Consider the following 15,658-nt stretch of genomic DNA (forward strand, 5'->3'; position numbering starts at 1 on the left):
AAGCAGCAGGGATGTGCCCCTCTCCCGCATCCTGCAACAGCTCCCGCATTGCCCATACTCTCATACTTCTTCCTGGCTGTCTCAAGACTCCTCCCTTTGTCATGGGACATGCTGTCCCCTTCCCATCCTGATGTACTGCTGCATCATCACATGGACTTGAGACCCACCACACTTGGTGAGCTTCCACCCTTCTAACTGGACCTACTTTAACCATCGCTCCCTGTGGACATCAGCAGTTTCCCTGTGGGAGGGAAGCACCACAGTCATTCACATGCAGAGGTGACACCAGCCACCCTATGCAACACAGAACAAGACCCTCTGGGTTCAGGACATGCTCATCTTCTCAGCAAAGACCTTCCCCTAAGCCATGCCCTGAGGCTAGGCCAGCTTTACCATTGTGCTAGTGTACAGATCAGCTTTCTTATGGTTGGTCTTATTTTTTGCCATAAGCCAATCCAAACCAACGGCTCATCCTCAGGATCTTGGGATGCTGAGGCTTGTTCCAATCAGAGTTACGCCACTCGGCCAACTGTCTTTCATCTTACCAGGAGAGACACATTTGTTATGGTGCTGGGATTCCCCCATATGGCTCCTAGCCAGCCTCAGCAGCGAAGGGATGCCTCTATAGGTCTAGGGCAGGGGTGGCCAACCTGAGCCTGAGAAGCAGCCAGAATTTACCAATGTACATTGCCAAAGAGCCGCAGTAATACGTCAGCAGCCCCCCCGCCCATCAACTCCCCACCCCGTGCCTCCCACCCACTATGATCAGCACTTCCTCCTCCCCCCAGTCAGCTGTCTCGTGGCATGCAGGAGGCTCTGGGAGGGTGGGGGAATGGATAGGAGCAAGGGCATGGCAGGCTGAGGGGAGGGGGTGGGAAGGGTGGAGTGGCGGAAGGGCCTGTGGCAGAGCCAGGGGTCGAGCAGTGAACTGAATATGCAGGAAGCTCTTTGAGGACAGAAAGTCATTTTGTTCTGCGCTGGTGCAGCATCTAGTGAAATGGGGTACGGATCCATGACCGGGGCTGCTAGAGGCTCCTACAATACAAATAATATAATAATCTTTCCAAGTTGCCAGCTCCCAAATCTAACTCCCCATCCATTCAGCTCCACATGATGCTGAACCACCACACCTGGACTCTGTGTTCAGCAGCATACTACCAGAAAAATCCCAGAAATACTTCAAAGGACTGAGCGTTGTTCAGAGCCACTCCTTGGTGATAGCTTCTGAAGCTCATGGCCATACTTGAAGGTTCATGAAGCCATGTTGTAGGTCTTGGTTTTGCTGACAAGGCGCCTTTCAGCACTGCTCATCATAGGCTGGGGTATCACATGGCACACTGCACTATGAGGACTCTTGAGTGGCAGGTGGCAATGCCCTTTCCAACATCTTATGACTGGGACATGACAATACAAGACCTATGAGGATGAGGCACGGAAAAAGATAGATTAGATACAACATAACAGCTGCAAGGCTGAGATAAAGGAAGAGCAGCTTTAATAACGAAGACAGTGTCAAATATCACCAGGTAATAAATAAGAATTACAGTCTTAATGTATTTTTCTGACATAGCACAAGCTTACAGCCAGCTTGAGAGCGAAGAACTGAATATCTACATAGCTGCTAAAAAAATCAAGTAAAACAGACAGGGCTAAAAAGTTCCCAATGGATAAAATGAAGGAATAAAGCAAAGTAAACTTAAGATTGCCAGGATGTAGATTTATATTCTGGCAGTCTGTAGCTTTGGAAATAAGAGAGCAGGATCATATTAATAAGCACTTAATTGAGTGCCAGTTTTATAATTCTCTTGGTTCATTACCTTGTTCCAGGTTGATTAGGAAAAATATTTTTCTTACTCATACAACCATAGTAATTTGATTGCAGTTTTAGAAATTAAGCTACTACATTGCCTCTAGTTTTCCCCAAAAAACAATTTAATGCTGGAGAAGGGTTGGATCATCAGCTGCAATGGAACAGTCTCTCTAGGCAGTCCAAGGATTTCAATACCCTGCTAATAACAAACAGCCAGCTCTGACATAGCACTTTTCATCAGTAGTTCTCCAAGTGCTTTATATAGGAGGTCAGTATTATTATCCCCATTTTACAGATGGCAAAACAGACACGTGGAGGGGAAGTGACTTGAGCAGAGTCATGCAGCTGGCCAGCACTAGATTCTTCTGAGCCCCTGTCTGGTGCTCTGTTCACTAGGCCAAGTTGCCTCAACCCATAATTAGATGCATTACCTCCAAGAATGAGGGAACTTCACTCTCCATCCCCAAACTGGGCTCTGTCTGAGCCAGTTGGGCACAATTACAATTACATGGCGGGGGGGTTTCTAACAGTAAGATTCCTGTAGTACATTGGGGACAGTTGGTCCCTTTCCAGCCAGCTTGCCTGGACTTTGCTCCATCTCTAGAAACCCACCATCCATTCCAAGGTGGAAGGGCTAGAAAGCATATCTTTCTGCCTGTTTGTACTTGCTTGACATACATGGGACCCAAAGGGTTCAAATAGTATGTGCTCTGCATATGTGCATGAGGGCAGTAGAATAGTTACATCCTTATCTAGCTCTTCCAGGTATTTAGTGTTTCTGGAAGTTGATGAGGATTAATCCATTTTCTTCCACCCTGAGCTCTGGAGAGCATGTTGCAAAGGGAAAAAAGAGCATCTTGCCATCTTCCCCAAGTACTTGCTGCAGAAAGAAACTGGCTAATACTGGCCTGGGTTGAACCCCCAAAGTGGCACAGTATGCCGAAGAGAAAGGAAGAAAATATCCTCCGGTCAACATAGCAGTGTCTATGGATGTCAGGTGGCTGTAGGGATGTTTTGTTTTTTTTAATAGTTTTGTGTTGTGGTACTGATTAGTTCAGGGCCTCATCAAAGTGTGATCTATTATAGATGACTTACTTGCTCATTATTGCAACTGCACCTGGTGGGAGATCATATTCTTTGCACTATAAACTCATATATGGTCAGTAACATAGCATCAGTTATTACTGGCATGTCACAGGAATGACACCGCAGACATGCAGCCTTTGCTGTCTTTTAAAGATGAGACTCTCTCATTAGGGACACAAAAGGTCAGGAGAGATCTAGTCCTTGGCAATTAATCAGGCCAAATTTATATTAATGTGCCTTGGAGAGGATGTTCCCCTCTAATCTGTCACTGTTCCTCTATACTGTCTGCAGTACAGCAGACAGCTGGGGGGAGCAACACTTATTTCAACAGGCTTTAATTATCAAACACACATACGGAAGTGGGGTGAGCAGGAGAGGGGTGCTGGAAAGAAGCAAAATCCACCGAGATTAGTGAACGGCTTTAAATTCACAGCTCTTCAAAGTTAGACAAATTCAAGGATAACATCCTATGGGGCCGGTGGGGGGAGGGGGCGGGAGGAGGAGAAGGGGCATGCGCATTGCTGGGGCCTCATTGCTTGGCTACTCTAGCTGGGACATCTGCACTAAACCAGAATATGCCAGCAGATAGTGCATACTGAATACTAGTTATTGAAAGAAGAACATTAGGACAAAGCCACAAAGGCCGAATACTCAGTGCCAGGAAGCAGATATTAACTCAAAGTTCAAGATTCCATGTACGCTTCATAGACTTGGAACACTGGCATTTGCAGAATGCTGCAGGGTGCCTCCTTATCAACGCAGGTTACTCAGAGCACCACAGCTCACTCCATTGGCTCCCGTTTGAACATCAAGGGCCAGATTTTTAAAGGTACTTAGGTGCCTAAAGACACAGATAGGCACCTAGTGGGATTTTTAAAAGCACCTAGGCCTCAAACTCACATTGGTTTCAATGGAAGTTAGGTCGTAGGAGCTTCCAAAAAAATCCCAGTAGGCATCTAAATACCTTTGAAAATCTGGTCCCAAGTCAATGTCAAGGTCCCAGTCTTAATTTTCAAGCCCCTCAATGATCAGAACACTTGAAGGGCCACCTCACCTTCCCAGGTACTTGACCTCTTGATAGCAGCACTGTTCCTGAAGAGCTGAGCTACTCCTACTAGGACGGAGAGCATCTGTACAGGAAGCAGAATGTTTGCAGCAAGAGGCCCAAGACTTTGGAAATCACTCCCAAAAGATCTAAAGGGGGACTAGGAACTTCAGGGCCAAATGCAAATCCCTCTTGGACCTTGCCTTCTCAGACAAGAACTCACAACCTAGTGGCATCTCTGAAAGCACGTGAATAAATCTCACATAGCTGACCCACCCCCCCAGCAGGTGCAGCGGAGAAGGTACTCTATTGATGTAAAGTCACCTTGTATTAGTTTTTAATTCCAGGATGCAGTCAGATTCCAGAGCAAAAGGTGAAGCATAAGAACCTTCATAGAACAGAATAGAAAAATACCTCTTTTTTTCCCCATCACGTATCTCCAACTATTGTGCCACCTCACAGCACAAGCCATCCAAATGAAATTGTTTCTCCTTATTGATAACCACTCCATCTTTGATAGCAGTTCTGAGGATTTCCAGTGTATAATTCAGAGACATCCATTACTGATTACATCTAACTAAAGGAAGATGAATTTATTGCCCCAACCCCATATCCTTCTGCCATTCTAGTCTCTAGGTTCCCTCTCTCTCCAACCCACCCCCCACAGCCCCATATGCCTTATTCCTCCCCTGAGCTATATCATCCTGCTTTGTCACCTAAAAATGTACCTCTTACAAAAGGCCCATAATAAAACAGTTACACAATGCTTTTCACCCAGAGACCTTTTAGTGCTTTACAAAAATACTGTTGTCACCATTTTATAGATAGGGAAAGTGAAGTACAGAAAGATGAAATCAGGCCTGCCAGCAGGGGGACCCAAAGGGGGCAATTGCCCTGCGGCCAGGGAGATTTAAAAGGGCTCAGGGGCCCCAGCCACTGCCACCCAGGTGGGCTGCAGGGCTCCTGGATCTAGGTGCACAAGACCACTCCTGGCCCCGCACTTTGGGGGGCCCCGCACTTTGGGGGGCCCCGCACTTTGGGGGGCCCCGCACTTTGGGGGGCCCCGCACTTTGGGGGGCCCCGCACTTTGGGGGGCCCCGCACTTTGGGGGGCCCCGCACTTTGGGGGGCCCCGCACTTTGGGGGGCCCCGCACTTTGGGGGGCCCCGCAGGCTGGCACAATTGGCCAGCGCAGACAGTCCTGAAAGTGACGGATTAGTGACTCCCCCCAAGGACAGTCCTGGCCCCTGGAATGTCTGTCAGTGGGCCTGGATGAAATTATGTGACTTGCTTGAGGTCACAGATCAACTGGAAATGAAACCCAGACCTTTTCAGTCCCATGGTGTAAGGCCTAGAGTACCAATTGATCTGGAATAAGTGACTGGTCTCTTGGGACTGGTCTCTTGGGACTGGTCTCTTGGGAGAAACCTGAATGTGCTGTGATTTTTGCTGTAAGTGACCCTTAATCACAAAGTCCAGTTTGTCTGGGTGGCAAGATAGACTGGAGAGTCTAAGGAGACTGTCTGTGACTCTATGGTAAGACCGGAATAGTGATCCCGGAGTTCACATTTGTTACTGGCTTGGTGAAATCAAATTCTATACCACACCACCAGTTTGGGGTGTCTGCCCTTGTGACAGGGTTGGGACTCACCACCACTGCACCTCCTGTTGTTCAGTCCAGGAATTAGCTCTGCCAGTGGTGTCCCGTCCGTCTCTCGCCTTCGATTGGCCTCTTGACTCGTGTTGCTCCCAGCGTCCTCTTCAGGACACTGCCCTCCGGCAGTGCCCCCAAGTCCACACTTGCCCCCTTCTGGCAACAGCAACTGTTAACAGCAGTCTTTCCAGTTCACTTCTGCCGCAGTGGCCAACCACAACCCCTCGAGTCTAGCCCCTCTGTTCAAGGGCCGGTTGCCGTCTGTCACGGCCACCCTTCCATGACCAGGTGCTGTACAAGGAGGAAATGGGGGGGACGGGACCTAGGCCCTCCCACTACTCTGGATCCTGACCAAGGTACCCTCTGGGGCAGCCTCCCTGCCCTCCTTCTCTCCCCTTGTCTAACTGTCCCTGGGCCACTTCCCCTCTGGCCCTTCGCACCCTCTAGGCCCTTTCTATCAGGGCCCACAGTCTGGCAGGTATTGGGCCAGAGTCCCGCCCACTACTCTGGATCCTGACCCAGGTACCCTCTGGGGCACCCTCCCTGCCCAGCACTACTCTGTCTGATGTGCCTGTCTCCTGCTCAGGAGACACACCTTCCCTCTTGAAGGTCTGGGACAGACTACCAGCTCCCTTCCTGGACAGCCTTTATATAGGGCCTAGCCTAGCCCTGATTGGCTGTCTGTAATACTGGCCCTGATTGGCTCCCAGTAGGCCTTTTCTGATTGGCTGGCTGTCCGCACAGCCGCTCTGGCCTGCTGTAGCCCAATCTGGCCTGGGGGTGCAGCACCGCCCCACCCCAGCCCTGTTTTCTGACTGTCTGTCCTGAGGTAGGCACTCAGTTGGGAGCCACTCCAGACAGCGTGACACTTATCACAAGACTTTTTTAAAAAAAAGTTGTACGAGAATTATGGACCTGACCACATATGCAGTCATTTCTACCTTCAGGCACCTTGCTCGTCATTGTATCCCACCTCCCATCCTACATTTGTATCATGTCTACTTAGTTTGAAGTGTCTTTGGGGCAAAGACCCTATCTTTGGATGTGTTGGTTAAGCTCCTAGCACACACAAGGTACTATAGAATCATGGTAAACTGGTAATCAGAGTCATTCATTTCAGGGGACTTTTTGCCTAATTTTTCCCCAGACAATTCTGTCACCCAGTAATGTGACAGATTTTTGTCACCAATCAGGCTGGGGCCACAGGATTTTTTGGGGGAGGAGATGACGAGGCACACCCAGTGTTTAAATTTTAAAGCTTTATTGATAAAATAGTAAAACAACAGCAGAGAGTGTTGGGAATGCTTCCACATCACTCAGGGGAAGAAAGAAAGCGTTAATGCCCCAAGCCCTAACCCACTTTTATACTCACAGACGCACGACCCAGGCTGGCCAAGTCTGGGTGTAACATTAGAAGAAGTGCGTGGGGGAAGGTAGATGGGAATGCTGTCCTGGGCCCAGGCTGTCCAAGTTTGCTCTTGCTCTCCAAGTTGCTCCAGCTCTCAGGAGGGTTTTAAGTCCTGAGCTCCTTGGGGGGCGGGGGTATTTCACTCAGAGACCTCTGCTTCTGGTGCTCTTTGTGCCAGTCCAAACTGGCTTGCTGTGGCCTCCTTGGTTTCCCAAAACATCCCGGCTTCAGAGACTTTGTTTTCCCTTCTATCGGCCTTTGCTGTCACCGTCTCATTAGCTTTTACTGTTTTCACTGCTATCTCTGTAGCTCTGCTCAACTTAGTTCTCCTCTTCTCATGGCTGGGCAGCTGCTAATTTCTTGTCAAGCCCATAACCTTGGTCTGGGGCCAGCGTTTTATTTTCACATAAAGCTAGCTAAAGTGTTAAGTTAACCTGTTCTCTGCTTTTTTTTTTCCCCTTTCTCCCCCCCGGTCTCTTGTATTCTGCCAAAATCCTTCCACTCTCCACTCACACATCTTTAACCCTCCCCAAAATGCTTTGCAATGCCTGCAACAGTATTAACCACATACAATGCTAATTTGCCTTCCCTAAAAACTCCCTAAAAAAGGGTGGGGGTGCCATTGGGGTGTAACGGTAACTCCAGAAATGGGTCTAGCACTATCTCTGTTAAAAACATATTCTGATATTCCTTTGACTTTATTGTAATCCCGCAGTATATGCTGCCAGATATCCACATTACATCTAGAATATTTAAGACCTGAGGTGAGGGAAACTTGACACAAGCAAAGAACAGACATTAGGGACAATATACAGTTTTTGACTGTATATTGACAATATACAGTTTTGACGGCATTCAAGGAACCCTGGCCATATAAGAAATCTGTGGCAGGATGTGCCCCATATAATATATCCTACTAGACTAGCATGTCTGGAAAGAGATACCTGATTAGCTAATAGAGATTCCAGTGTGTAATTGTGATAATGGGGCCTCATCCACCTATTTACCCTCCCTCCTATCTACATAGAAAGAAAAGGAAGATTTAGTGAGGAAAAAAATACCAAGAAAATATTTTTGCTCTCTTTGTGACAGAGGGGCAGCTAACCCAGGATGAAAAATGAAATCCCACCCGGAGTGGTGATAGAAATGTATCTTATTACCTATAGTTAATCTTAATATGATTTACTTGCTGCATGTTTAATTTTAAAGCTATTATTATTGTCAGATTTAATTCAGCAGCCAATTATACAGAACACAGTCTCACAAGTCCTCTCCTTATACCAATAAAGCAAAGAAATTAGATGTTCATCTATGATCACATACACTGTAGCATTATGACAATTTTCAGAGTAACAGCCGTGTTAGTCTGTATTCGCAAAAAGAAAAGGAGTACTTGTGGCACCTTAGAGACTAACCAATTTATTTGAGCATAAGCTTTCGTGAGCTACAGCTCACTTCATCGGATGCATACCGTGGAAACTGCAGCAGACTTTATATACACACAGAGAATATGAAACAATACCTCCTCCCACCCCACTGTCCTGCTGGTAATAGCTTATCTAAAGTGATCATCAGGTTGGGCCATTTCCAGCACAAATCCAGGTTTTCTCACCCTCCACCCCCCCACACAAATTCACTCTCCTGCTGGTGATAGCCCATCCAAAGTGACAAGTCTTTACACAATGTGCATGATAATCAAGTTGGGCCATTTCCTGCACAAATCCAGGTTCTCTCACACCCCCGCCACCCCCATACACACACAAACTCACAAACTTGTGTGTGTATGGGGGTGGGGGGGGAGGTATGAGAGAACCTGGATTTGTTCAGGAAATGGCCCAACTTGATTATCATGCACATTGTGTAAAGACTTGTCACTTTGGATGGGCTATCACCAGCAGGAGAGTGAATTTGTGTGGGGGGGTGGAGGGTGAGAAAACCTGGATTTGTGCTGGAAATGGCCCAACCTGATGATCACTTTAGATAAGCTATTACCAGCAGGACAGTGAGGTGGGAGGAGGTATTGTTTCATATTCTCTGTGTGTATATAAAGTCTGCTGCAGTTTCCACGGTATGCATCCGATGAAGTGAGCTGTAGCTCACGAAAGCTTATGCTCAAATAAATTGGTTAGTCTCTAAGGTGCCACAAGTACTCCTTTTCATTATGACAATTGTCACTCAACAGCAAAGCATGATCAAGAAGGTTAGTAGCAGCTCAAAAAAGGTCAAGATATCAATATTTTCATTTAAATTGCCCCAACACCATATGGTAAAAAGGGAGGAAAAAAATGACAATGGTTTGTTCTGATACGTAAAGTGCTTGTAACTTTCCCGAATGCAGCAAGTCTTCATAAATCAGCATTCCCACCTGTGTCCCAATGACAACATTTTCTGGTTGAAATAATTTGCAACTATATCTGCAACTTTTGGCTCCAGCAACTAACAGGTACTCTAGGCTGTACTGGACCAAATAGTAAAGTTACGGCTGCTGCTACTCTTGAACTAGTTCAATATACAGACTGCAGCACAACTGGCTCAATCTGCATTAGTTTTTTCTGTGCCTGTCCTCGCCTCCTCTGTGAGAGATGCAGAGTCCTCCTCAGAGGTTAGTTCCTCCTTGTCTTTCCTACTCCCAGTCAAGGTTTGCACTCTTCTGCCCCTTCATTCTGACACTACGAAGGAGTAAGACAACAGCCAGGAGCTACAAAGTCCAGAACTCCCCTCCAGATACAGGACTCAGGGATACTTTGTCTTCCTGGCAAAGAGGGAAATCAGCAGCTGCATTTCTGAGGGCATAAAAGATGGCCCCAAAAAAGAGGAGACATCCCAATTTTCCAAGGGTCTCAAGGGATGGGCTAGGTTCTCTATCCTAAACTCATACTTCAGTAGAGCGAGTGGCTTGACTCTGGATTAGGAAAAATAACCAAAGAAACCTAGGTAGGGAAGAAGCTGTAAGACTCCCATTGATCTCTTCAATCAGAATCGAGAAAGGAGTCTGGACTTTAGGTCCTGGCTACAGGAAACTCCTATTCCCAAAACACCAGCAGAATACCACATATCAGACTTAGCAACTCTGATGTCATCATGTTACACACACCAACCATTTCGGAGGGTCCAGCTCCTTCCCTCTTTGTACTTTGTATGGTCAGATCAGGCCTGAGCATGCTTGACGGTTATTCTCTCTGCTAGTGCACACCTCAGACACCCTTCCGTCAGGCACCCACTGACTGTGTGTGAGGTCACTTCAGCAGGTGAGCTGGTCAGCTGAGCTAACTGCTTTATTAAGAACAAAAATGTGTCCCCATATATAGCCAGGCAACTCCTGTTACTTCGGTGGGAAGTGTGCTTTCCCAAGGTAGAAACTTGGGCTAGATATGATCTTTGCTGTTTAACTCAGCGTTTAAAACGTTAATCATCTGAGTCCATTGCGCATGTGCTAATTAGAGCACCAGATGCCTGCTGGCTATGTTCTTAGTAGCTAGAAATGACCAGGCACAAACCAGACACCTTGCACCTGTGTAATGAATTCTGGACAGCTGTCCAGACCAGCTTAGCAGCTGTGCTCGAGAGTGCAGCCTCTGAAAGCTGGTTAGATTACTGTTTTGATGGGCATTCTTCAAAATGCAGGCAACTTTGTCAGTAGGAGGCAGACCTGAGAGAGGTGGGAGAGACACACACTTCAGTTTGTCCTACCTAATTCCTGGTTGCAGGAAGTGAAAGCCCTAGCAGAAGAGTTCACTGCTGGTTGTTCAAGAGGAGTGTGTAACAAATGTGACACATAAGAGCGCTGGGAAGACTGAAGTTTGTCTCCTATCCCAGCCCTGATTTGGGTCACATTCACAAATATCCTTATCACATGTGGGAATCCGGATCTGCAAGCAGTACTGCCAACTCTCGCAAGTCTCATGATATTTGGGGGTTTTCTTAAAGCCCCAGCTCTTGGAGTCAGGTGATTACAAGAGACTCTCAGCTTTCGTTTAAAACAACAAGCAAGTTTCCAGCCCTTGGGCTTGCAGAGAAAAGCCTGAAGACATGAAACAAGTGCAACCTAAAGGCTCAGAAAGCAGAAGGCAAATAAAGTATTATTTTAAAAATCTCAATTTTGGGACCTGAGTTACGATTTTTGAATGCTCAGAGTTGGGAAAACTGTTACTGTTATCTGTCGCCTCATACACACAGCCCTTTTTAAAAATCAAATGTAAACGAATTTTAATATTGATCAAACACAACTAATATAGTCAATTAGTTATATGTATAATGAAGATGTCAAGGACAGCACCAGATTAACCCATCACTGGGCCCTAGCCAAACAGACTTCTGGCCCCTCTATTGCCAGCTAAAATAGATGCTCCCACAGAATGGATGCATTGATATTAACCGCTGTCCAAGATGTAAATTTATAGTGTAGACTTGGCCTTGGAAATCTGGCCCTTGGAAGCACAGCTGGGTTTAGGAATCAGTCATGGTACAGGACATGAATCAGGCCTAATTCCCATTCATTTCAACGGGAAGTAATTCTGAAAATCCTGCTAGGCATCTAAATAACTAACAATCTGGCCTCAAGCCTCTCTGTCACTTTGCCCTGGGTAATAATCACTTTATCTCAATATCCCCATTTTTCAGATAGGGAAACAATACTACCACGACCTAAAATTACCTATTTCACAGGGATGTTGTGCAGGCTGATTAGTTACATTTTGCAAAGAATTATTTATAAATCTTTTAAGTGTCTCCACCTACAAAATATCACCTCTCTCTCAGTTTCAGTCACTCCTAACATGAGTCTTCATCATTTTTGGGGGGGGCGGGGGGGAAGAATACTTGCTCAATGGAAAAAGCATTCCTTTCTCCATTTTGCTTAGCAATAGCTGGTATGGTGCAAATCAACAAGCTCTAAAAACATTTTAAAGCTGAGACTTAGAGTTAGTTATATATTATTAAGTTTATCAATTCCCACCCACACACCCCTTTTGTTACATTTCTATACATCATGCTAAAATGTTAAATAATGCAAAAAACGCATACAGTGCCAGCTATCTTCAGTGACTGTTTCTCCAAAAGCAACTTGTACTGCAATTAACATAATGAGGAAGATCTGGAGTCCAATTCGTACACTATGTACATGGTCTCCCCTCCACTTCTTCTTACAGAGGACTATACTGCTGTTGATGCTTATTCATTGCTGGCTCTTAATCCCTTATCTGACAAGAGTGAGTGCTGTAATTCTGGTAATAAGGCCTCTGTCTATTTTGGTTGCAAGATCATCAAGTTTTAATTTGTAACTGTTAGCGACTGAAACTGGCTATAACTGCTTCAAGTTATGTCACTGCACTTACATAAAGGAAACGTGTATTGCGCTTATAAAATGCTACAAAATCATAAAAAAAAAAACCACAAAAAGTTGAGGTGCAGAAAAATTATCACTGTTGGTGGGTTTGTTTGTTTTTAAAAATGTTCTTCATTTCAGTCACACAGACCATATAAAAGCATTTGGGTAACACTGATGAGAGAAACTTCTCTTGCTGAACTAACTAGTATTGACTTTTAAAAAAACCTCATTTTTTTTACATGAAATTTCCATACTTAGCAATCTTAGAAAGCTGTAAAAAGAGGAGCAATGAAGAGAAAAATAAAGGACTCACTTTCTGAGTTCATTGAAATAGATTGGACTAGGATAGGAGACATTTTGGGGAGGGACAGAATGGAAAGATAATAGATCTTTCATTTACAGAATATAAGCAGCATGTACAGATTGCATGATAGGGCTCTCCTGTGGAGCCTGGGTTATTAATGACTCTTCCTATTCACTTTACTTATATGTAGTCTACACAGCACTTAATGGTCCTGCTAAGTGACATTCAGCCATCCACCTATAAACTGTGCCCAGGGAGCACCTTTATGCACTCGTGCTTTGTAGCTAGGATGTTTTGATTTTGCATAGCTCATTTTCCCTTTCCTGTTGCAGCATACTCTGGGTTTAATTTGCAATAAGCAGGGCTCTGCTATTTGTCTCCCTGCCACGCCCAGAAGCTTGTCCCCCTCTAGTCTCACACCAACATATGCACCTCCTGAAACCTGAACCTCTTTGCCTCCAACTGATTATAGTGTGAGCATTGGAGCAGGAGCCAGGAACTCTCAACTTCTTATCCTGGCTCTACAGCTCTTTGGCCTTGGTCAAATCACTTAGCTTTTTAGCCTCAGTTTCCCTGTATGAAAAACAAGTACGGATCTTACAATTTGTCCCGAGCTGACCGAGCTCCATGATTTGTTGGGTGAACGTTCTCTAGAACATGCTTGAACTTTTGCGAGCACAAGTGATGAGAGTATGCATATAAATAGGGGAAATATGAAAACTGTGATCCAGCCATGAATTGCATAAGCAAACGAACTGCATGCTCACTTTGCTGGCACATTATCGTTTCGGGGCAGGATGGGTGGTCATGAGAAGGCATCATGCACATGCATTTCATATGGCCAAGATGTGCTCAGTTTAAAATCCCTCTCCTGAAAGGGCACCCCCATGCAGACCAGCTGAGCCAGGTTGTCTCATCCCTTCCCTAGCCATGTGGTTACAGAGGAAGTCCCTGTTGTGCTAGGTGCTGTACAAGCAGACCCCCCCAAAAAAAAGACAGTCCCTGCTCCAGGAGGTTTACAATGGCTACCATGGATTAGTTATCGCGCTGTAAAAACATGTCATCTTTTGGCAGTGAAGGCAAAGCCAGAGACTGACACCTGCAGACATTGACAGCTACGGCAAGTGGGAGAAAGGGTGAAGCTCATCCAGGCACCTTTCCTGCCACATACTTCTGGACAGTAGCAATTTCTAGAAAATCAAACTAGAAAAGCAAAGTTTGGTGGAGATGTCCAAGGTGAACAAGGTCTCCCCCTTGGGGTGGGAGAGGGCACCTCACTTGTCTATGTCATTCTCTAGGCAGCTGCAAACCTCTGGTCTGGTTCTGGGGTAAGGAGCACAGCCCTGCAGCTGGGCCTTTTAGTGGGTGCACCCCCTTTGGGGGGGATATAAAGCAGTCCAAACGATAGGAGTATACTCCCCCAACTCCTTTCTTTGTGCAATTCTCAATTCCCACACCGCAGTGCAAGTAAAGGTCAGGGTTTAATCCAAGGGGGATTTCAACAAAGAAAACCAGCCAAGCACACCTTCTTCCTCAGAGGGCTTGGGCAGGCAGCATTTGAAAGCCATAGGCTAGTTAATGCCACAAGGTCCCCAGTCCAGGAGCTCTAAGCCCTGGTTCTGCTTGCTTCTGAGTGCCACCCTTACTGTATTGAGTTCTTCCCAGCTCCAGCTGCACCTCCTGCTCTAGACCCATGCCTTGAGTCTCCTCCCCGCTACCATGTCCTGCAGGCCATGCACCCTTTGGACAATACCAGAGTTGGGCGTTCTATGTCACAAGCAATCAGCAGCAGTTAGAATGGCCAAGTATACCCCCTGAAATCCTGCACTCCAATAGCAACCATTACACACTAGAAGGACCAAAAAGAACAGAGACACAGTGGACACCCAGACAGTTACAATTAGCATGTGGCACAGAGCTTGAGTGTTTTGCACACTTGTGCATTGCATTTGCTCACAACCACCATTCACTGGGGTTTGCAACTGTTTTTGTTTGTTGTGTTGTAAGTCCTGCTGGCAGTTTGTCTGCATGTCAGGTTTTTAACATTGTGAGTTTCAGTAACAATGACTGTTTACAACTAAAGTGTTCCAAGGTGTCTTTATCATAATTTAGGTTTCAGAGTAGCAGCTGTGTTAGTCTGGATTCGCAAAAAGAAAAGGAGTACTTGTGGCACCTTAGAGACTAACTAATTTATTTGAGCATGAGCTTTCGTGAGCTACAAGTGAGCTGTAGCTCACGAAAGCTCATGCTCAAATAAATTAGTTAGTCTCTAAGGTGCCACAAGTACTCCTTTTCTTTTTATCATAATTTAATTACTTTTACTTTGGAGAACCCTCATCACAATACTCCAGAAGCTGTGCTTTGCAGTACAGGACACATTTACAATAAAATGCTTAAAAGGCCCATTCATTCCCAAACAAACATCACACAATTAAGCTGTGTGTTTAAATACATGGCCAGTTTTTATAAACTGCCTAAAAGTTTTGCTCTGCCTGACCCCTGAAATAGGATCGAAAGCAAGAGCTGCACAAGTTCTTCCACAGGTGCTGTATCCACTGTCTGGTAGTGTGCAGACCCAGAAAGGGCCGGCCTGCGTGTGTTGATCGGCTAGGACAACTTCCGTTCAAGTGTCACGGGACAAACAGGCACGTTTTCCCACAATACACCCTGAACAAAGGCTTAGAGCAGCTACAGCCAGTGAGGGTGCTAGGCAACCTGGGATATGCCCCCAGAAGCAGAAGGTCTGCCTGGAGTCTGCATAGTGCAGTATGGACCCATCAGTGTGGCCGTGAGACCTGGGTCCAGCAGTTGCAAACCCAGGTTTGCAATGCACTGTGGATGCTCAAGCACAGGCTTGCAGACACCGGCTCCACAGGTGCAGCGTAGACATACCCCAAGGGCCTGTCTCCAGGCTTGACAAACTTCAGAGATGTGATGGGTTGCGGCTGATTGTGACAAGAGTTCTTTAACCCTTGCCTGGCTGGTGAGGAGATCATCTGCCCCACCACAGGGGGGAGGGTCAGTTT

This window comes from Lepidochelys kempii, chromosome 4, assembly GCF_965140265.1.
Source record: "Lepidochelys kempii isolate rLepKem1 chromosome 4, rLepKem1.hap2, whole genome shotgun sequence".
NCBI lineage: Eukaryota > Metazoa > Chordata > Testudines > Cheloniidae > Lepidochelys > Lepidochelys kempii.